This window comes from Lissotriton helveticus, chromosome 9 (genome assembly GCF_964261635.1).
Source record: "Lissotriton helveticus chromosome 9, aLisHel1.1, whole genome shotgun sequence".
Taxonomy (NCBI): Eukaryota; Metazoa; Chordata; class Amphibia; order Caudata; family Salamandridae; genus Lissotriton; species Lissotriton helveticus.
In genome coordinates this window covers 687,238,342-687,260,126 of record NC_136070.1, presented here as the reverse complement: position 1 = coordinate 687,260,126, position 21,785 = coordinate 687,238,342, and the positions used below count along the sequence as shown (strand labels likewise).

Sequence of the window (21,785 nt, the reverse complement as noted above, 5' to 3'; positions counted from 1 at the left end):
ATGTGATTGTTGTGTTGTAGGGCGCCATTAAACAAGAGCAGGTGCTCTTGAAATTTAAGTGGTACTTCCACCTCCTCGAAAGGAGTGTATTCTTCAGGAGGTTCCTCTGTTTTGTAATGGTGGAAGACCTTTGTTACAGCGTTTGCTGCTGGAAAGTTTATCCATGAATAGAATACCTCTGTCTGCCGATATTCGTGTGCCTCTATTACGAATATGACTGTGCCACCTCTAGGTGTCAGTCCATTTTCTATAAGTTTTAAAGTTATAGATTTCCTTGTGTTGACCGGGATGAGTATTAAATCCGGGTCTGCTGCTTGCATAGTATTATCAGCTGTTACGAGTTCAGCTGCTACTCTAGCTATCTCTCTTTCTTCTTCAGTTTCTGACATTCTACTGTCAGGAAGGTTATTTTGTTTGTTTGCAGATCAGGTTTCTTATGGAAGCAAAGATTAGATGCACAATATTTTGGAACAGTGTATCCTTCAACGTTGACTATACCAAGAACCATACATAGGAGTTTCCTCCTGCGAGGTTTGGCGGATATGACCTTTCACCCACTCCAGACGTCTTTGGAGTATTTATGGGAAAAAAGGGGTCTGAGTGAAAAAGCACGACTGAGTTACTCTAATGTCTTGCGTTAGTTTTATCGCCTTTCCAAACGTTTGGGCGCCATGTAGTGTAGTTCCTATTATCCCAATAGGCTCTGCGCATTGGAATAATACCTTCAATAGTATAGGCCTAGACCAGACGTTAACTAGGTCTTCTATTGTCGATATTAGACTTAAAGTTTTGGGTTTGCCAGCTAGCTCAGAGTTCACTAGAAACTTTCTTGAATAGGCAAGGAGGAGTTGAACCTCCCTGGATAGACAAGAAGGGATTTAGTTTCTGACAACCATAGAACATTACAACTTTGCTCTCCCCTAATCAAGAGTGTATCTCTAGAGTCGTGTGAAAACAAAAGACAACTTATTTTACTCAGTCAGTACGTGCATTCTTAGTCTCCGCAGATTGTAGAGAAAAGGAAGAGACGGGCGTGTTCAATAAAAGATGGTATTTATTGATCAGTCTCTTTTCTCATACAAGAGAAATGGATCGATATTATCGCAATACTTATGGTTAAGTAAAGTGCATACAATAAAAGCAGAAGTATAAAATAATACTGTAAAAACATTTATATGGTTTCTAAGCCATAAGGTGGTTTAAAATGGATAAAATAGATACATACACATATACATTTGACTAATCGTACTCAACTGGTGTTTCTAACTACGCCTACCCCAGTGTACCTGACCTAAGCCTAATACGTGGGCGGGAATAGAAAGTAGCAGTTTAAGTTAAGTTTGTTTTGCCAAGTGACTGACTCAAGAATTCTCTGCGAGGGGTTGTTCAGTTCTGTACCTGGAATTTAGGATGAATGAGGGATGGTATCTCTCGTCTCTGGTCTCGATATTCCAGGCTGCCTGCGAGGGCTACCCGGAAGCACCGGAGCTGGATTTCTCGGCAGGAGAAAGCAGCGTCTCGTTCTCAGCGCGTCAGGAAGGCGGGGCTGCGCCAGCGGGGTCTGCTCTGCTCTGGGCTTCGGCAAGTCTGGCTGCTCCGATCTCGTCACCACCGCGTGTGTTTGCTTAAGGCAATACCGGTAATATTTATACCTGTAAGGTGCCGAGATTGACGTAAGGATGGACATAGATACGTCAATAAGGATGTCATACGACTTGGTCGTTAGCACATTCTTTTGCTGAAGTTCTCGATGAAATCAAAACAATGGCCGCAGGGTTTTTCCCGGGGTGTCATAGGTTTGATTTGTTTTGAGAACTCCGTATGCCTTATCAGGGGCTGGAGGAATATCGCTTGTCTAATTAGATTGCAAGCGTTATGACTTAATCAGATAACACGTTCCTGTGCCGTGGTGTGGCATCATCAGATAACAGTTTCTGCATCATGGGATGGCTGCTAGTTAACTTGTTAACCAGAACAGGGTCAGGAATAGGGGGATCGATACAGAACCTATAGGAATACATCACACCTCTTCCACCCTGTTCATTAATCTTCAATCACATTCCTGTAAACCGCTGAATACATCAAATCTGTTCGATAGTTCCAGTGGCGTGAATGGCATAAAATGAGCCATGCTTCTGTGTTCACTTGTATTGTATCTGGGGGGTATAGTGTTCCACCCAGATGCAACAGAAGCTGGTACTGGTGGAAACATGTGAACAGGGTTCCTAGCAAGCTCCATATTAAAAAAATTATTATCAAATAGGGCATTGCTGGTTGACGATTGGTGTGGAAATACTATAGACCTAGGATAGAAGTAGGTTAATGGGCGCGGTATAATACAGTTATTTTCATTGCCATGAGGCCAATTCAATATGTATTGGACTGCATTTTTGTCCCTAAAATTTACTACAACCACGTCTCCCCCTATGTCCTTTGGTCTTCTACCTAACCATGGCAGACGTCGGACATGAACTATTTCACCATAAATGTTACTGGCTATTGGTCTATGTGAGGATAGCCAGTGCATTATTTTATTCTTGAGTTGGAAGAATCCTTCCCGCTTGTTTACAGACAGCTCCGGTACCCCAGTGAGGACCACCACATAAGGTACGGCTTCCGGCGGGAGTTCGGTCGGTGGTCTCCTGCTTTGAGCCCCTCTAGTATATCTAGCATCTTCCATTTCCAGTCTTGGCGGTCCGTTTGATAAATTGCCCATTTCCCTTTCTAGATTGTTATTAACAGGAATATCGGGAATACGATTCAGGGATGTAGCTAAACTTATTGTTGGTATTTTTGTCTGATTAGTTTTGCAATTATAAAGATGCTTAGGTGCAGATTATATACTTGTAGACAATTTATTAATAGCAGCTGGAGTGACTGTCCTCAAGTTATCGTGTGATGTGATGGTAGAAGTTGCTACAACGGCATCTGATGAAACAATTTGCACTGATGTAGACGCTTGAGCAGGGATTGATGTTATCATTGGGCCTTTATGACCTGAAGTCCTAATAGGGTTTCCATGTGTAGCCAGGTCTGCCTCTATTTTCCCTAGTCTTAACTCCACTCCTTTTAATCTTTCAACTATAGCTAGTGTATAGCTCCTCACAATGAGTTCTATGCTGTCTAGTAAATTGCCAGTAGGGGTTATTTGAGACCCTTCGACGTTCAAAACATGTTCAGTATTGCACTCAGTGACCAAGTGGGGGGACAGTAATAAAGGTGTGGGGGGATCTGGCGCCATTCCTGCAGCTTCCTTGACAACTGTACTTCCCGAGACTTTGGTGCTAATAGGATTAGGTTTCTTCCCAAATTCAGAATGACTCAACTTTGGCCTATTTGGATCCAACCTTTTACGTCTCTTTTTAGTTGGCGGTGGACAATGTGTTATGTATAGCAAAGAACTCTTATTTTTCCCTCTTACTACCTTCCCTGGCCTGGGTATTGGTGAAGTCAAGGCCTTTAGTGCATTAGGTGTACTAGTGGAATCAAGAGTGTTAGTGGCTGAGTCAGTTTGGGTTGAACCAATAGAAGGTGCTAAGCACTCCCTTAGCAATAGGGGCACACTATTCCCAGATGATGTAGCATCCATGGTGTCTACACAAACATCGTTATCCATGGTAACAACAGGGATAGGTTCAGAAAAGGCCCTGTTCTTGAATCGTTCAATAGAACGTCGACGATCAGCTCGTCGTTCTGCTAAGGATGAGTCTTTAGATCCCTCGGAAACAGCTTTGGTAAAATAATTGTCCAGGGTGCCATTCAACAGGGCCCCTGTTTTATCAGAGGCAACAGCAGTAGACGGACTGAGCAAGATGGTAGACATTGGCAACAGTGGCTATAAAATTCCAAGGTATGGAGTTTTTGCTTGACTTACTCTGATGGGAACCCACAGCCAGGGGGTCTGGCCCAGTCCAGTCTCCTCAGGCCTCTGAGGGCCTAAGAGGGCCCGCCCTTTTCCCGGGCTTTGCCCCGGGCGTCCCGCTTGCATCCCGCAAGACGGTCCTTCACCTGATTTTGTAGATGGGAGGGCGGCTGGGCGCGGGGCACGCAGGGGGCGCTGACCGGATGTTGGTTGGTCACGCAGGGACTCCTGGAAGAGCGAGTCCCTGCCGCGCAACTCCCCTGCAGCCTCTCAGCGCCTCTGGTGCACAGCAAACACGGAGCAAACAGGCAGCGTTGGTGGGCAGTCCTCCCACGTAGCGGCTCCCGCGAAGCGGGAGCGGCAAGAAGTGGCGCCGGTACGGGGCAAATCAGGCAGAGTGTCCTCACAGCATCCAGAGATTGTACCGGGGGCCAGCACACAATTTACTAACTCTGGCCACTGACATAGCTTTCCATGCAAATACTGGTGCACTTGAAGATTCGATTCTCTGGGCAGGTTCTGCACCGTTTGCCTTGAACGGGGAGCTTATGCCCTCAGAGTTATTGAAGCGGTCAAAAGTGAAGCAGCACTTTTGAAACTATGGAGAAGATTCCCTTTACGGAAGGGATCTAGAACTTGTACAGAGTACCACAGTGAGGTTCCATTGATTTCAAATGCCATGATTGCCAAGAGGATATTTCTATGCATCATTGCAAGCCATTTCTCATACATTGTAAAAGAAAAGTTCCTGAAGTTCTCTTCAACATTGCTTTGCTTACCAAGTGGCAAGCACTCTAACATGGACCATGTTGCAGTGCCAAATTCACTAAAGGTGTCACCAAGCCTACTCTCAATGAGATGTTTCACATCTACACCAATTATGCTGAACACTTGGCAGACAAGGGTGTTTTCAGACTTTTCAGAGTTAAGTTGCAGTTATGTTTTTCTGTAAAAATCTAAGAATGCAGTAGAGTTTTTTTCCACATCACTATCAATATGCGACCAAAGATACTCACATTTCTTGCCTTTGGCATCATCACTCAGAAAAAGTTCTATAAACGGTTGCCACATGGATAATATAGCATCCGCACAGCCCTTTACCTTGGAAAGAGAACCATCAACTAAGCGACACACAGTTGGGATGACTCTTTGATGCCACACAAAGTACAACATGAGAAATGGTTGTGCTTTAGTTCCCGCGCATAACAAAACAGTGGATCAAAATGGACTAAAAAGTCAATAGCATTCTTCAGTAACTCTGAAGATTGTAAAGATGCTTTCAGCATACCATCTAACAAGTGGCAAGGATTCTTACAGGGAAGCACTTCTGCTCAGGTATCGATTTTGACAGGTCATCACACAACTTTTTCATACACATAGCTGAATCGCTGCAAATACAAACAATATCACTTCCATCTTTGTTGAACTTGGAAAGAACCTTTTTGCAGCAGTATTTAAAGTGACACTGCGTTCCATGTTTTCCAAAAGTCTGGTGTCCTGTTTTCACCACTATCCCAGATGCTTGGTGATAGCACTCTTTTCACATATACTTGTAACTATACCTTGCAATGAATATTTAAAGCCTGAGGTGTTGGCAATTCACCTACTATCGATACTGACTCACTAGAAACTGGGGGCTGATGTATCAAGGGTTATACCCATTCTCTGTGGGTAAATGTGGTGGCACATATGGGGAAAGATAGCTATGAAACCAGCCATTTTACATATCACTGAAAGAATCAAATGCAGCCAAAATATCAAATATGATTTTGATATTTCCTGATTTTATACAGTTTATTAAATAATTAAAAAACATGCTTCTAAACTTGACCTGTTTTGGCCTTGTCTAATAGGGAGATCTGCTCGGAATATGAAAGATGCTTCTGCAGATGGAGGATCTTTAAACATTGTAAGGCTTGATAGTGGAGAGGACTCAGAAAGATCACCTGGATGGACGATGCTAACAGACCCACAATAGTGACGACTCTCAGAGACGTTCTATGATGAGAGAGCCTGTATCAACTTCTTCTTCATAGAAATGATCTTCTGACCTGGCAATTTCAAGGTTCGCTTGTCCTGAGTATATCTGGTAGTCCAGAAATTATAGACACTGAGATGGGATCAGATTTGATTTTGAGACATTGATAATAAATCCAAAGTCCTATAACAATTTAATTATTTAGGATAGGTGAAGCATGACTCTGCCCCATCCTGCCATTATCATCAGGTCGTCTAAACAGATTATCAATTTTACTCCCCTACCCCTAAGAGCAGTGGCAGCTTGCCCAAATGCTTTTAATAAAGGAAAAATAAAATGATAATAACTCGATGTTATTATCATTTTATTTTTTTCCTGCTGAGGCAACTGTGTGGGGCAGGGCTGCTCTGCTCACAGAGCGGGGAGAGGAGTGGTGGGGACTCTGTAAGTGCACATGAATGTTTGACCGGTCGTCGTGGGCCAGCCAAACAGTCATGCACATTTTGCATTTTCCCCACCCAAGCTGCATTACAGCCTGGGTAGAGAACATGCCCAGGCTCCCAGTCCCTGTCTGAGTGCAGAACCATGGCAGCATTGTGATTGGCTTAGGGGAGCATGGGTGCGTCCTGTTCCGGCCCGACACGGAAGAGAGATGCAGCGAGAAGGTACGTTTCTTATTTTCTTTTTTTACACCCCCTTATCCCACCCCTCACACCCCCATCTGTACTGGCTGCCACTGCCTGAGTGTCTCTAATACAGGTCTCATCCACTCAGTGAAGCAGCAATAGGACAGCGAACTCATACCAATCTGAACCCCATTGAAACTGCAGAAATCGTCTGTGAGGCCACAGAGTTTTCAAGTTGAGTCTGACTAACCAGAATCCCTCAGGAAGTGGATGCCTTCCATTTTGAAGTGACGGTAGACTACCCAAATATTGAACTGTTTGAGGTTTAGGAGCAACCTGTAACCACCGCCTTTTTTCTGCACTAAGAAGATAGTGTCGGTGAAGCCTCTGGAATGAGGTTGGGACGGGACATTTACCTTTTTGTGCAAGAGCTTTTGAATTTATGCCTTAATGAATTGCATTTAGTGATGGGAAAAATGGAGAAGGAAGGGAAGGGTATCTCAGGAGTTCCGTAAAACTCCACTTTGTATCTCCAAAACCCATAGACTGCTTGTGATCTGCTGCCGATTGCAGAAAAAAGGACAGACCCTGTCCCCCAAAATGATGTCGGAGGAAGGAATAATGTGTATCTGAATAGGCGTCTGTAGTTCCTGCAGCTTCGCCTTGGTGGTTGTAACAGTGGAAACGGCCTTGGCCACCTCTGGCCCTGGAGGGGAAAAAAGTATTGTTTCCCACTTTGTTAACTAAACACCCCGTCCTCTAGGATAGAAACCTCTGGAGGAGGCCTGGACTTAACCATGGTCTGAATCTAATCCTCAACAGTGCCCGGCACTGACTGAAAGGCTAGTGTGAAACACCTTTTAAGTGATGATTGTACCTATACTAATCCACCACTAATCCTTTTTTGGTTCCGGAATAGGGTGCTACTCACCGAAAAGAACTCCAACACCTCGTATTGGGTAGTTAGTGCTATATAAATACAATTATAACTGTCCAGCACTGAAAAGGTAAAAACAAACTTTCCTGAATCCATTACAAAGCTGTCTCCAACTAGCTGTCCATTGGCCAATGGTCTGGTCTCCGATGGGACCAACTCCATAAGCTTGGGCTCAATTTGCATAAAAATGTATCAGCACCTTTCTCATGAAATAGGGCAGATTTCATTCCCCTGTAAGCATATCGCACACTGGATCCACCCCATTAAGGGGACCCTGTTTCCTTAGTGTAGCCTGATATTTCCAGGATTCTTGTCAACAGCCCTGATAAGTCCAGAATATATCCTGACAGCCGCACCAAGTGCAGTAAATCCTTTTTTTCCGTATCTATTGAGAATTTCTTCATGAAGACCGCCATATTCTGGTCAATCTCAGAAGTATCAACAACCTTCCCAATTAGAGAAGGGCGGGGACATTCAGCCTGTAGTTTTGCCTTAACCTCTTTTTCATATCCCTTTCCTAAGCATGACTGGATGTAGTCCGCCATCTACGCGGAAGGAAACTACTCTGCATACTTTGGTTGATTAATCTCCTCTGGATCTAAAGTGCACCAGATTTGGTAGATTGTGAGGAATCCTTATCCCTTATCAACTCCCTGTTTGTAGAAGTACACAAGGGTTCAGAAACTCTGTAACCATGGTCCAGAAGGGCGTTCTGGGAGATCTTTTCCAGTGTTGGGCCAAACAGGTGTATCCTTAACAGGACAGTCACCTTATCTGTTAGCCATACATCCAACATAGGGGGCTCTCTGCCCCGCCCTCGATGGGCGTATGACTTTAGGGGTTCAGAAAATGACCAATTACCAGTGCTTTATTCACAGACTCCCGCACCGTTTTATCATGTGCGTCAACCAACAAAAGGTTTCAAAAATGGAGCAGAACAGATTTCTTTTTTTAACACATCAAATTGCAATTGCTGTTCATTTCCCCATACAAATTTCTCACTTTTCTTTAGCAACAGTCGAAGAGAAGCCACTTTGGAAGCATAGTTCTTCACAAACTTGCTAAAGTATTCAGTTAAACCCAGAAAAGAATACAATTGATCCTTATTGGTAGGAGGAGGGGCCTTTGAAATACTTGAAATATGATCAAATTTAGGTTTTATCCCTTCTTTGGAAATCTCATGTCCCAAATAATCTACCTTCTCCTGTCTGAATTTGCACTTAGCAAACTTGAGGGTCAACCCTTTTGATTGTATCCCCCCCAACACAGCTTTGAGGTTCTTATCATGTTCCTGAACATTACTGCCAAAAACCAAGATGTCGTCCTGGAATGCAATAGCCCCATCACATCCATTCAACACCTCCTTCATTAAGCGCTGAAACACTGATGCAGCACTGGCAAGGCCGAACGGCATGCGTAAATAGCGAAACATACCCTCAGGAGTGACAAAAGCTGTAAGATTCCTAGAATTCTCATGCAAGACAACCTGGTGGTATGCACTAGCAAGATCTAAGGTGGAGAATACGCTTGCACCAGAGAGGGTGGAAATAAGCTCATTGATCTTGGGTAGGGGATGCATGTCAGACCATATCTCTTTATTGAGGCTTCGAAGGTCCACACATAAGCGAAGCTCGCCATTGGCTTTTAAAGACAAAACGATAGGGGAAACCCAAGGGGAAGACTCAATAGGTTCAATAATATTGGATTTAACTAGATCATCAAGAATCCCTTTCATTTTGCTACGATAGGCTAAAGGTACATTCCTAACCCTATGTCTTACAGGTACCGCATTGTCCTTAAGAATGATCTTGTGTTTGAATTGGGCATACTCGCCTAACTTCTCATTGAATACTTTTGGGAATTCCTTCTTGATGCTATCTACAAATTCATTGTCATTCGGGGCTACCATGCAAACTGGCCATGAAATGCTTGGGTCAATATATACAGGGGGTGAGGCATTGGGGTCTAATTTAATGCCCATCTCTTTCTGATGGGGCCAGCCTAAAAGCGATTCCCCTTTGTTAGCAATATATATTTTGGCTTGAGTAAACCTGTCTTTAAATTCAACCTTTGCCCAAAAGAAACCAACTAATCCAATCTTGTGGCCAGAATAGCTGCCAGGTTTGATATCGGGGCAAATGAACTCTCTGTTAGGCCACAATTCTTCGAACACATCTCTCCCAATTATGGAATACCAAGCACAGGAATCTACTAGCATGGAAACCTCTTTACCATCTATGTAAAATAAAGCAGAAGGGAAACTTTTGCATTCGTCAGAAGATACACAGGAAATACAGTTGAACTCACTAAATTCTGCGTCAAACTCTTCTTCGTCAACAGAAATACAATTAACTTTTTGGGGTGAACGACACATTTTCCCAAAATGACCAGTTTTTTTACATTTTACACAGATCTTATTTAGAGCAGGACAACTTTTAAAATTCCCCACATGCTCAAAACTTCCACATCTGTAACAGATCATGAAAGAGCGTCTATTATTAAACCTATTATCTTTCATGGAACCTTCATTAAACCTGTTATCTCTCGTGAAACCTTCTCTTTTAAAATTGGAAACAACAGGTTTCTTTTGAAATGCGTTTGGGAGAGTTCGAGGAGCTTGTTCAGCAAAGAAAAAAAAACATAATTTTACTGGAAAAACGGCATTTGTATTTCACCGTTTACAACGATTTCAAATTGTACAATTTTACAACGTGTAGTGGAAAATAATACATATTAATCTAAAAAAAAAAAAAAGTGAAATTTGATTTTTTTTTAAAGAAAAGAAAAGGGAAACTTATCCATTTTTGTTTCACAACTTTAGCAGTTATGGCGAATATTATGGTTCCACCACATTTTCTACCCGTAGCAGGAGAGCCTAAAATGGATTGGGATTTGTGGTATCCCATGTTTCTGGCCTATGTCAGTGTTTTAGAGGAAGAAGGTTGTTCGGCCAAAAGGAAATTAGATTTATTACGCTTGTCTTTAGGTGGACAAGGGCTAAAGGAGTTATCGGATTTGCCTCCCTTGGAAGATTCTGACTCTGAAACAAATGTTTTTGAAATTGCTGTCAAGCAACTTACCATTAGATTTGGGAAAAAAGTGAACACAGTAATGGAACGTTTTAAATTCTACTCAAGGGCGCAAAAGGAAAACGAAACTATAGAGAACTATATTTCTGCGTTACGTGCTCTGGCTGGTTCCTGTGCTTTCGACACAATTAATTATGAACAGGTGCTCAGGGACCAGATCATGATGAAGACTAAGAGCAAGAAGATACAGGAAAGATTGTGGTTGGGAACGGAAACTTCACTTAAGGCTGTAGTCAATATAGCCAAAGGGATTGAACAGTCAGAAAAGTTCGTTTCCGAAATAAGAGGTCAAGGTCAGGGCATTTCCGTCAAGATCCAAGAATCTGTACCTGAAGTGTCCGTTGTCAGAGGTCAAGCATTTCAAAAGAAACCTGTTGTCTCCAATTTTAAAAGAGAAGGTTTCACGAGAGATAACAGGTTCAATGAAGGTTCCATGAAAGATAATAGGTTTAATAATAGACGCTCTTTCATTATCTGTTACAGATGTGGAAGTTTTGAGCATGTGGGGAATTTTAAAAGTTGTCCTGCTCTAAATAAGATCTGTGTAAAATGTAAAAAAACTGGTCATTTTGGGAAAATGTGTCGTTCACCCCAAAAAGTTAATTGTATTTCTGTTGACGAAGAAGAGTTTGACGCAGAATTTAGTGAGTTCAACTGTATTTCCTGTGTATCTTCTGACGAATGCAAAAGTTTCCCTTCTGCTTTATTTTACATAGATGGTAAAGAGGTTTCCATGCTAGTAGATTCCTGTGCTTGGTATTCCATAATTGGGAGAGATGTGTTCGAAGAATTGTGGCCTAACAGAGAGTTCATTTGCCCCGATATCAAACCTGGCAGCTATTCTGGCCACAAGATTGGATTAGTTGGTTTCTTTTGGGCAAAGGTTGAATTTAAAGACAGGTTTACTCAAGCCAAAATATATATTGCTAACAAAGGGGAATCGCTTTTAGGCTGGCCCCATCAGAAAGAGATGGGCATTAAATTAGACCCCAATGCCTCACCCCCTGTATATATTGACCCAAGCATTTCATGGCCAGTTTGCATGGTAGCCCCGAATGACAATGAATTTGTAGATAGCATCAAGAAGGAATTCCCAAAAGTATTCAATGAGAAGTTAGGCGAGTATGCCCAATTCAAACACAAGATCATTCTTAAGGACAATGCGGTACCTGTAAGACATAGGGTTAGGAATGTACCTTTAGCCTATCGTAGCAAAATGAAAGGGATTCTTGATGATCTAGTTAAATCCAATATTATTGAACCTATTGAGTCTTCCCCTTGGGTTTCCCCTATCGTTTTGTCTTTAAAAGCCAATGGCGAGCTTCGCTTATGTGTGGACCTTCGAAGCCTCAATAAAGAGATATGGTCTGACATGCATCCCCTACCCAAGATCAATGAGCTTATTTCCACCCTCTCTGGTGCAAGCGTATTCTCCACCTTAGATCTTGCTAGTGCATACCACCAGGTTGTCTTGCATGAGAATTCTAGGAATCTTACAGCTTTTGTCACTCCTGAGGGTATGTTTCGCTATTTACGCATGCCGTTCGGCCTTGCCAGTGCTGCATCAGTGTTTCAGCGCTTAATGAAGGAGGTGTTGAATGGATGTGATGGGGCTATTGCATTCCAGGACGACATCTTGGTTTTTGGCAGTAATGTTCAGGAACATGATAAGAACCTCAAAGCTGTGTTGGGGGGGATACAATCAAAAGGGTTGACCCTCAAGTTTGCTAAGTGCAAATTCAGACAGGAGAAGGTAGATTATTTGGGACATGAGATTTCCAAAGAAGGGATAAAACCTAAATTTGATCATATTTCAAGTATTTCAAAGGCCCCTCCTCCTACCAATAAGGATCAATTGTATTCTTTTCTGGGTTTAACTGAATACTTTAGCAAGTTTGTGAAGAACTATGCTTCCAAAGTGGCTTCTCTTCGACTGTTGCTAAAGAAAAGTGAGAAATTTGTATGGGGAAATGAACAGCAATTGCAATTTGATGTGTTAAAAAAAGAAATCTGTTCTGCTCCATTTTTGAAACCTTTTGTTGTGGGTCAAGAATGCATTGTTTCAGTTGATGCATGTAATACTGGGTTGGGTGCAGTCCTGATGCAGAAAGGTATGGGTGAAGAAAGTATTATTTCTTATGCTTCAAGGACATTGAAAGGTGCTGAGTGCAACTATTCGACGATCGAAAAAGAGCTATTAGCGTGCACCTGGGCAGCCCAGCATTTCCGACAATTTTTGTGGGGCACAAAATTTGTGCTTAGAACGGACCACAAGCCTTTAGTAAGTATGTTGTCTGCGGGTGGTGGAAGGATTCTTACTGCCCGGTTGGCCAGATTAGCGGCCAAACTACAGGAGTATCAATGCACTGTGGAGTATATCCCTGGTAGACTCAACGTGCATGCCGACTGCATGTCAAGGTTAGCTTTACCTCATCACGAAGTCGAACTCTCTGATGAGTGTGATGTAGCTTACACTATGAAAGACATTAATGTGGATGACTCAGAGGTCATCAGTGAGAATCTTTGGGTGGAAGCCATGTCTGAGGATAATACATTGGGTTTGGTCAATACTTATCTTAGATGTGGTTGGCCTGAAGAAAGGAAGTTGACGGGTGAATTAAGTTCATTTTTTAAGGTTAAGGATGAGCTCATGTGTTCTAACAACATTATCACCAGGGGTGACAAGATCATTCCTCCTTCGTCAGTCAGGGAAAATTTAATTAAGATCGCTCACGAGGGTCATATGGGCATGTCCACCACGAAGAGGAGGTTAAGGGAGTACTATTGGTGGCCTTCTTTAGATGCCGTTGTGGATAGATGGGTCAGGAATTGCGTTTCTTGTTCCAATAGTGACAAGAGTGTGAAACCACTATCCTCCTCGATCACTCCCATTGAGTATGCTGAAGGGCCTTGGAGAAGGTTGGGCATTGACATCATTGGTCCTTTAAATTTGCCTGGCTGCAAGGAGGTCTATGGGTTAGTTTTAATAGACTATTTTTCGAAATGGCCGGAGGTCAAAATCGTTGAAAGAATCACCTCCAAGCAGGTCATTGATTTCCTCAATAATGTTTTTTGTCGGGAGGGCCTTCCTTCTGAGGTGATATCAGATAATGGAACGCAGTTTACTAGCAGTGAGATTGAAACATTTTTTAAAGAACATGGCATATCTCACAAGAGGGTTTCCAATTATAATCCTCAAGCCAATGGCCAGACCGAGCGCTTTAATAGAGTGGTCAAGGAATCTATTCAGTTAGCGGTCAGGAATGATTTGAATTGGAAAAAAGCATTAAGTGCTACCTTGCTTACATATCGTACATCACCTAATTCGGTGACGGGGTGTTCCCCTTTCGAATTGTTAAGAGGTCGCAAACCTGGATCTAGGTTGCTACCTTGGTGGCTGAAATCCATTGGTCCCAATGTGTCTGCTTTCAATGCCGAGGAAATGGGAGAACGTGTCAAGATTTATCAAGAAAAAATGGGCAAACGTTCCGTGGAAAGTGTTTCACGCCACAAGGTCAAAGTTGGCGATTTGGTGCGTGTGAAATTTGGGAGCTCGTCTGCCAGGAATTGGGCTAAGTGGTCGGATCCTGTTAGAGTGCTTGAAGTGTTTAGTAAGGCTGTGCGTGTTGAAGGGGGGAAAATTTGGAATTTCAGACGTGTCTCTGTCGTTAGATCTGACAAATTGGTTATGAATTCTAGGAAATGTCTTACTCACTCTAATGCTGAGGATAATGTTCAATTGTTTTTGGATGATTTCAATACTTTGCAAAACTCTCAGGTTTCGCTGCCTATTAATTCTGATGTACCTGTTGTCACCACCCTTGGCCCGCAGGAGATTTTCAATGACTCAGATGGTTTAGTTGATGTCGTTGAATTGGGACCTGTGGCTCAAGATGAGTCTGTGCAAAGAGATGCAGACGTGGTACCCAGAAGGAGTGTTCGTGTCTCGCGGCCACCTGCAAAAATGAAAGATTATGTTTGTTCTTAGTTTTTTGTTTTTGTTTTTTTGTTTTTTTGTGTTTTGGGGGGGGAGGTGTGTTGTATGCTGCTTGCGTGTGTCCCAGCACGCGAGCTTCTGGAATGTGGAATGCTCCTACGCTGTTCTGGGTCAGTTGGAGCTGGACTGTCCTGGTGGGCAGTTGGTGGTTGTCTAAGCTGTTCCCTATCTACAATAAACCTATCCTATGAAGACTACGTGATGTGTGGACCTCCTATGTTTCATAACACTACTCATCATAACCCTCATATTCCTCAGGGTAGAATTCTGGCATAATGACTAACAGTCACTAGATTTTCCTTCTCAAAAACGGTATCAAGGAGGGAGGCTACCCCAAGCAGGCTCAAGTGTAACGGCCGTACACTGATTGTGCCTGGCAGGTTATAGGTTTTTATAGGACTTTTATACCCTTTCCCTCTCCTACTGGACCACTCTGGTCAACCTCTCCCTCTATCAAGGCTCCCTTCCTGTCTCCTTCAAAACTGGGCAGGTCACACCGCTTCTTAAAAAACCAACTGCTGATGCGTCTGACCTCAACAACTTCCGCCCCATCACTAACTTACCCTTTCTTGCGAAGATTACAGAAAGATGTGTAGCGAAACAACTCTCTCGTCATATCAAGGACAATGATCTTCTTGACAATTTCCAGTCTGGCTTCATTCAAAACTGCAGCACTGAAACAGCCCTACTGCAAGTGGTTGATGACTCGCTGAGGATCCTCGAATCGAGGGGGTCCTGTCTTCTTATTCTCCTTGACCTTTCTGCAGCCTTTGACACTGTCAATCACAACACCCTTCTCAACATTCTTAAACAGAGAATGGGCATGGAGGGTACTGTGCTTAAATGGTTTGCCTCCTTCCTCTCTGATAGATCACAAATGATCAAAATAGCGAACAGTCTTTCATCTCCTGTGGCGGTAGGTCAAGGTGTTCCTCAAGGCTCTATACTTGCACCCACATTGTTCAACCTCTATTTAGAACCACTAGGAAATCTCCTAAGTAAATCCGGGATCCACTATCATCTCTATGCTGACGACACTCAAATCTACCTCAAGGTTGCCTCCACTCACGATCTCTCTATCCTAAGCTCTACTCTCGACTCCATTCATAACTGGATGTTTACTCATCAACTGATTCTGAATCCCTCCAAAACCGAATTCCTCCTCTTCTCCTCTTCAATATCTCCTCCCCCGGTGCAATCATGGATGGATCAGTTGAATCTACTGAACACTAAACCCTTCATTGCAGACAGCACAAAATCCCTGGGTGTTATTCTCGACAAAAAACTCAATCTAACCCCCAACATCAATTCCATTGCAAAGTCTGCTCGATACCATCTGCGCCTTCTTTGGGGGATCCGTCGCTTCTTCTCGGAGCAGGACCTTATAACCCTGGTGCAATCGCTGGTCCTCTCCAGACTTGACTACTGCAATTCTCTTCTTACTGGCCTCCCCAAATCCCACCTGTCCCTCCTTAAATCTGTTCTCCATTCAGCAGCTCGTTTCATTCATGGGGCCAAAAGAAGCGACCCCATCACACCGATTTTATCCACCCTCCGCTGGCTTCCAATCGAGGCTAGAGCTATCTACAAAACTGCTTGTATCACCCACAAAGCCTTGCACTCCTCCTCTCCTCGCTACCTGGCGGATAAACTGAAACTCTCTGGAGGCTCTAGACCATCACGTAATGCGGAAAATCTTCTGCTTGAACCTCCCACTTTCAAGAAGGAAAGAACGATGGCACAATCCTTTTCAGGCAACGCGGTGAGAATCTGGAACTCCCTTCCGCCGCAGCTCCGGACCACCACCTCCTCCCAGGCCTTCAAAACTAACCTCAAAGTTCTCCTCCTTCAAAGACACTTCCAAATGTAATCCATGCCCTCTCTATTATCTGAAGGAAGCCCTTCCATTATAGAAAAATCTACTGTACATGACTATGGTAGTGTCTTCCCAGTGTGTTCTTGTGGTTTGGGAGTCTACCATTTATTGCGGTATTATCTTTTTACCTGTGTTTGGTACTCCTGTGTAACATGCACCCGTCACTTTCTCGTGTAACACACTGTTTCCTACCTCTTACATATTTTTTTCGATACCTGCACAAGTGCCACCATGGCCTACGTAACGTTAGTTAGTGTGCTTGAGGGCCCTCCATATATTGCAGTATTATACCTCTGTTTACTTTGTACGCTTTTGTAACCTGCACACGTCACTTATTCCTCCTGTAATGCACCATTTGCTACCTCTTGTATTTGGTTGGTTCACGATTGTCACTTTTGTAATGCACCATTTGCTAATTCCTCCTGTATTTTGTTGGCTCACGATTGTCATTTTTGCTTCATTTAATGTAACGTTTGCTTTTGTATCTTTTTCACTTGTAATGTTCTCATGTATCAGTTCTGTTCCTATTGTGAAGCGCTCTGACACCTTCGGGTAAAGTCCGCGCTATATAAAAATGCACAAATAAAATAAAATAAAATAAATAAATAGGTAGAGAGAGCAGTCTGTAGCCCCTAGAGCAATGCTCTTGCCAATTATTGCAGGCCGCAAGTGCGCAGTGAGAAGTAAACTTCTCCTCACTACGCACTTGCGGGTAAGCAGATTGGCGTATACAGTCTCTGAGGCTCGCTAAGGCAGGAATGCTTTGATAGAAGAGGGATCTTCACACATGCGTGATCAGATGGCCACAATAAACAGAGGATTGCACGTTGCTCAGAGAGGATTGCAGGCTCTCAAGACTCCTCAGGTCCTCCACCACACCCATTGAGTCCACCACTGTCTAATCAAAGTGCAGGGATGTGCACCGCACTGAAAACAAACCGAATTCAGCCTCGAGGCCAACTAGAGCCACGGATCGAAAGAGTGCACAACTCACACTGCAAGACTAATCAAAATAATGTGTTGTATATGGAAATCAGATACAAGAGGTATGTCAGTAAATTAATAGCATTCACATTCTCATTTCACTTCAATAATACAATACATTAAGAGGCAGTTATCTGTGGCTGCTTGAGCAGCAAGGAAAGAGGAAGGACTATGGTGACAACAGGTCTTATAGGGCCAGCAGGGCCCTGAACGGTGGATAGGTACTGATGTCATGGTATTGATTCACAGGAAATTACGTTTTTGATATGTTTCCTGTAATGTGATTGCTTGCTGTATATTTGGAGTAAAGTAAGAGAAGAATAATCTGAAGCGTCCGGTCCTGACATAGAATTGGGCAATGCCAGTTAGAACAGAGCAGAGATTGGATGCAGTGCAGGTGCGCTCCTTAGCTGATCCATTGTTCATGCTGTTCTCGGAGCTGCTTGTAGAAATGCTCTGCTTATCCTAGCAAATGAAGACTCCGTGACTTACTGTGTGAGTGGTCTGATGCGTGACAGCGTTACTAGCTAAAGGAACCGATGCAGCACTATGAATTTGACAATTATAGTACTTGGGAGGCTCTCAGATATCCCAAATCAAAGCAGGGTGCAAGTCTTCTGCGTTCAGGCAAAAACACAGAAAACCTGAAGGCATTCCCAGCATTGCTCGAAAATCCCCCAATGTGGAGTACCAGGCTGAAGTAATTATTCTTCATAAGATAAATTCTAACCTAGAGGAATCTGTTATGCATGTGTAAAGTATGCACACTCCTAAAATCTGGTCCAAAGGTACTTGTTTCAGGTGTGGTTTCCACTTTCGACACACAAGAATGTGCTATGTGACTACCCTGTGACACCTAGCACGTGTCATGCATGCAACAAGGTTGGACATTTTCAAATTATTTGCAGAAAAAATGATAGATTCAGATTTGCATTTATGTATTTATACAGTCTTTCAAATACAGGCAGAGTTTAAAAAAAAATTGAAATAAAAAACATTTGAGACCATAAAACACTTAAAAAAAAGAAAAAAATCAATAATTCTATTAAACCCAAAGCCTGCAGGGCTAAATAAAATCAGAAAAAATATTACTAGACCTTCAGGTCGAGTAACAAGAGTAATCTACTTAATCAAATTGACCTAAATGTAATGTACTTGGCCCATAAACTGGTCTCAAATTATGTGATCATTAGTAAATATTTTATTTTACAGTCACCTTTTTCTTCGTTCTCACATAGGAGTGCACCTTCAAATATGCGATTCAGCATTCTTCTGTACAAAACAAAACTTTTTTGTTTGATTAAATAGACTAAACGTTTGCTCCATGTGTAATAAGAAACTAGCTCACATAGAGGGTACACATGATCCCTGACTTGACTCTAAGTTTACTATAGCATTGCCATCAGGGCAGAGGCAGGAGTGTTTCTCAGTTCATGTTTAAACACTAACATGTAATAAATATATTACTAAACCATGATGTGGTAGAGCACTGCCATTTACAGGTAGTATATTTCCAAGGAATTGCCAAAAACATTCCCACAACCATGCAGCTGTACTGATTAAACTATATAGTGTATTAACAATAACCTGTGATCATTGGGGTTCCGAAAACATTTAACATTTGCACATCACCAGGCACAGTGTTCTGATTAGTTTTTCATCCAATTAAAATATTTTTTCATCACACATAAGTACAGAAAATGTTCTTTTACAACTGCTGAAATATATTTTGAAATGTTTATACATTTGATTTATTAGCTATTTAAATCTGTGTTAGGAAAAACTTGATACCTTACAGCCTTTCATTTCACACTTCCCTACAGCAGGTCAGACAGTTCACATTACAAAATCCTGGAAATCTGCAGTCAGAGAAGGGAAAGTAATTGTACATTGATTTCTGACCTCTGTCTCTGAACACAGAGCAAATGTTACAAGATAAAAACAAGCATCTTTATTGCTCCTTAACTTTATGACTGAACAGAACACCTATTCTTCAGAAGGGGCAGTAAGTCCTAAATGTAGCTCAACCAGATAAAATCTGACTTGCCACAGCAAGTGGGCAAGTAGATTTCTAGAGGCCTGAGACCATAGTGAAAATTCCTTTTGAACAACCTTTAAAAATTGTGCCCTAAATCTTATTTCATTCAATACATTGTTTATCTCGATTTCGAGACAGAATTCCATATTTGATCAAAATGGGCTTCAAAAAATGACAAGATGTAAAAAGAAAACATTCTGATCGGATGTGCGTGCATCACATTAAAGCTGAAGAGGACACCAACTTAAACCTCTTGAATATTTCGATTTGTTTGCAGTTGAAGGAAAGTCCTCAAAAGTATTTACTCCAATTCTGCGGTGCGCACTACTAATTGAGGACATGATACATCAGTTGAACAGTGCGTGTGTATTTTCTAACATAGACATTAACAAATGCTATCACCAGTTGCATCTGGAAGAAGGATCAAGGTATATCTTGACATTCGCTACTCATTGGGGCCTTTATCATTACTAATGCCCCAGCTTCAGTGTTTTCTCTGCTGCAGATCAGGAAGAAATAAGAAATGTAATTTCAGGGTACCTAAATGCCTCAGTTACAGTGATGAGATTCTGGCCTTTGGAAGTCACAGGAGGAACATGGCACATTACTGAGGTCTGCCAGGCATTACAAGATGCCCACCTCTTGCTCAACAAAAGGAAGTATCAATTTCAGATGTAATCCTCAACATTCGTTAGGCATATCTTCTTTAAAAATGAAATGTGCCCTGAAACTCACAAAGTCCCCCCTTTGGCCTTATCACTTTTACATGGAAATCTACCAGCTTTTAACTCTTTTCCAGGTCTAGCCAGTAACTCCTCCCAATGTGTACCAGACCTTGCATCCATTAGTGCAGCCCTGAGAGATATAACTAGGAAAGAATTGATTTTCAAGTGGTCAAAATAAATGGACTTGCTGAAAACCTGGCCTACTTTGACCCTGTACTTCACACTTTCCTTCTTGTTAAGGCCAGCCCTGTGGGTCTGGAAGTAAATCTTGCAAAGTGAAGGTGATTCTGAAGCATGAAGAAGGATCGTTGCATACCCCAGTCACAGTCGTACCAAGCAGGAGTTGGCTTACAAGCAAACAGGAAAGGAGAGTCTTGCAGTAGTATGGGCCTTTGAGCATTTTAATCTCTTTCTTTATGGCAACTCATTCATTGTGATCACTGACCACCAGGCACTACTAACTATATTTGGTAACACCACACAAAAAAATACAGACCCAGGACATAACAATGGCGTTTCCGCCTACAAAATGATAAGGTCAGGCTACTCCATTGGCCTAGCAAAGACATAAATCCTGCTCACTCTGCTTCTCGATTTCCTCTTGAGACGTGGTGCATGCTCCCCTCAGTCGTTAAGGCATATCTCTGATATGAGTTTTTACTTTATAAATAAAATAAATAAACAAGACCACAAGCAATCAAAAAGAGCAAGTTAATTCAAGCCTCACCACAAGACCCTGCTCTGTGCATTGTTGCTAATCTTATAATGCATCAAAAATGGAGAGACTTCGATCGTACTCACAAGCATCATCCGCAAAGCAAACTGAAAGATCCCAAAGCTTTTCTTCAGGTGCAAATGAAGCTCGCACATGCTACTATTGGATTCGATTAAATAGAGTCTGATTAAAGACTGTTCAGATAGAAAATATGATTTCCCTCATGAGATAAGCCAGTGGAAAAGAAACTAAAAGAATGTCTCATCTGACAGAGCAAGGACTCCTCCCCTGAGCCTCTACAAATGGTACAGTTACCCATACAAGTATTTGGGCCTATTGTAACTTAACAACACTGGCTGATTGTCATTGATGACTGTTAAAAGGGTTTCCTGAGCAATATTTCTGAAGTAACCATAGAGGCTCTCAATCAGAACTTTTCCACATTTGGCATCGCCAAGATAGTGAAGTAAGAAAATAGCCCACCTTTCTCAGAGTGAGAGTTTAAAGAGTTTGTGGACTGCCTTTGTTTTAAGCCCCAGACAATAACATCATTGTGGCCTCAAGCTAATGGAATTATATAGTGAATCATGGCTGCACTTATGAAAGCTCTTCAAGTTGCATAAATCAACTATTCCATTTCTGAAGCTTTGTGCCAAATGCTCGTGGACTACAGTGACACTCCGTATAATACCACGGGCAAATCTCATGCTGAGCTAACAGTTCGGAGAAGAATTCACACTACTGTCCCTGATGTATTGGAATATTCTTGACAATGGAGGAACTCTGGATATACTCTGGAATGGCAAAGAAAAAAAGAAGATGAAGAAATACACAGACCAACACAGATGAGCCAGACGTGTATCTCAAGCATTAAAGCTTAATGCTTGTCAAACCCAGTGGCAGTCACAAGAATGATCTCAACTTTAATCCCAAACTATATCTAGCCACTGATATTTAT

The 21,785-nt window shown here is 42.3% G+C and overlaps 1 pseudogene; it reads left to right on the top strand.

Annotated features, from left to right (window-relative positions):
- The window catches only part of LOC144783246 (DBIRD complex subunit ZNF326-like), a 75,242-nt pseudogene extending 68,537 nt beyond the window's left edge, over nucleotides 1-6,705 (top strand).
- The last annotated feature ends 15,080 nt before the right edge of the window (nucleotides 6,706-21,785 follow it).